The sequence below is a fragment of the Theropithecus gelada genome, chromosome 1 (assembly GCF_003255815.1).
Source record: "Theropithecus gelada isolate Dixy chromosome 1, Tgel_1.0, whole genome shotgun sequence".
Lineage (NCBI taxonomy): Eukaryota > Metazoa > Chordata > Mammalia > Primates > Cercopithecidae > Theropithecus > Theropithecus gelada.
Window position 1 is genome coordinate 54,523,320 of NC_037668.1, and position 2,887 is coordinate 54,526,206.

Here is a 2,887-nt window from a genome sequence, read left to right on the forward strand (position 1 = left end):
CTTGGCCTCCCAAAGTGCTGGGATTACAGGCGTGAGCCGCCATGCCCTGCCTTTTTTTTTTTTTTTTTGGCAGAGCCTCTGTCATTCAGGCTGGAGTGCAGTGGTGCGATCATGGTTCACTGCAGCCTCGACCTCCTGGGCTCAGGTGATCCTCCCACCTCAGCCTCCCAAGTTAGCTGGGACTGCAGGCACAAGCCACCATGCCCAGCTAATTTAAAAAAAATGTTGTAGAGATGGGTCCCACTATGTTGCCCAGACTTCTGTTGCCTCTTTGATTGCACACTTTGATGAAACAAGTGACTGTATTGGAGAGGTCCATCCAGCAAGAAACAGAGGGTGTCCTCTGGCCAATAGCCAGCTAGGAACTGAAGTCCATGGTGCAATAACCCTTTAATAACTGGATGCTGCCAATAACTGTGTGAACTTGGACATGGATCTTTCCCCAGTTGAGTCTTCCAGTGACACCCCAGCCCTGGCCAACAACTGCAACCCTGTGAGAGACTTTGACACAGAGCCCCCAGCTAAGCCATGCCAGGACTCCTACTAACCCACAGAAACCATAAGGTAGTAAATGTGTAAATGTGTGCTTTTGTTTTTTGTTTTATTGAGATGGAGTCTCACTCTGTCGCCCAGGTTGGAGTGTAGTGGCGTGATCTTGGCTCACTGCAACGTCCTCCTCCCAGGTTCAAGCGATTCTCCTGCCTCAGCCTCCCAAGCTGGGACTACCAGCACGTGCCACCACGTCTGGCTAATTTTTTTTTTTTTTTTGAGACGGAGTCTCGCGCTGTCGCCCAGGCTGGAGTGCAGTGGCCAGATCTCAGCTCACTGCAAGCTCCGCCTCCCGGGTTCACGCCATTCTCCGGCCTCAGCCTCCCGAGTAGCTGGGACTACAGGCGCTGCCACCTCGCCCGGCTATTTTTTGTATTTCTTAGTAGAGACGGGGTTTCACCGTGTTAGCCAGGATGGTCTCGATCTCCTGACCTCGTGATCCGCCCATCTCGGCCTCCCAAAGTGCTGGGATTACAGGCTTGAGCCACCGCGCCCGGCCAATTTTTTGTATTTTTAGTAGAGATGGGGTTTCATCATGTTAGCCAGGATGGTCTCGATCTCCTGATCTCGTGATCCGCCTGCCTTGGCCTCCCAAAGTGCTGGAATTACAGGCGTGAGCCATTGTGCCTGGCTATAAATGTGCGTTTTTAAGCAGCTGAGTTTGTGGTAATTTGTTACATAGCAATAGCTAACTAGTGCAACTAGTTATAGAACTCTTCAGATATTTTATTTCTGTTTGATTCAGTTTTGGAGAGTAATAGTTCTCTAGAAATTTGTTCATTTTGCCTATTCTTTTTTTTTTTTTTTGAGATGGAGTTTTACTCTGTTGCCCAGGCTGGAGTGCAGTGGTGCAATCTCTGCTCACTGCAACCTCCACCTCCCAGGTTCAAGTGATTCTCCTGCCTCAGCCTCCCCAATAGGTGGGATTACAGGTGCCCACCACCATGCCTGGCTAATTTTTGTATTTTTAGTAGAGACAGGGTTTCACCATGTTGACCAGGCTGGTCTCAAGCTCCTGACCTCAAGTGATCCACCCTCCTCAGCCTCCCAAAGTGCTGGGATTACAGGAGTGAGCCACTGCATCCAGCCCATTTTGCCTAAATCTTTAAATATATTAGCACAAAGCTATTCATAATATCCTCTTTCTGTTTAAAAACTTAACTATAAAATATAACTCACAAACAGAATGTACATAAATTAGAAGTGCATAATATAATGTGTAATTATAAAATAAACATCTGTGTATTCACCACCCGACTCAAGAAATAGAAATAATTCCAGCACCACAGGAATCCCCACGTGCCCCTTCTCAATCACATCCCTCCTTTCCTCTTAAGGGTAATCATCCTTGTATTTTTATGATAATCTCTGTCTGCCAGTATAGTTTTATGGTTCTTTACAGTTTATCCATCCCCATACAATATAATTTAGATTTTTCTGTTCTTGAACTTTATGTAAATGGAATCATTCTCTGTAGATCTCTTGTGTTTTGCTTCTTTTGCTTACCATTGGATTTACAACATCAATATATGTTATTGTGAAGTTCTAGTTTGTTTATTTTCATTGCTGTTTAATATTCCATAGTATGATTATAAAATTATAAAAATTATCCACTTTACATACACAAATATATATACATATATATATATATATATTTTTTTTTGGAGACAGAGTCTCTGTTGCCCAGGCTGGATGCGATCTCGGCTCATTGCAGCCTCAACCTCCAGGGCTCAAGTGATCCTCTCGACTCAGCCTCCTGAGTAGCTGGGACTACAGGCATGTGCCACTATGCCTGGCTAATTTTTGTATTTTTTGTAGAAATGGGGTTCTTGCCAATGCCCAGGCTGGTCTCGAACTCCTGGGCTCAAGTGATCTGCTCACCTTGGCCTCCCAAAGTGCTGGGACCACTTTACTACTGACAGGCATTTGAATTATTTCACTTTGAGTGTACATAAACAATTCTACTCTGAACATTTGTGGACATGTTTTCTGGTACATAGTGCATACACTTTTTAGGGGATTTTTCCTGTCCTGTTTCTGAGTCTTAGGGCATGAGTATTTATACCACTTTCCTGGAAAATCCAAACTCTCCCGGGAGGTCGTTACACTGATATACACCAGCAGCATATGAGGGGCCGTGCTGCATCACGTCCTTGCCACTATTTGACGTTGCCAGGCTTTTGAATTTTCCTAACTGGCACATGTATCATGGTATTTCATTACAGTTTTTGCATTTCCCTGATTATTTATGGAGTGAAGCACTTTTCCATATATTTATTGGCCATTTGAATTTTCTTTTTCTGTCACATGTCTATTACATGTATTTATTTTTCTTTTC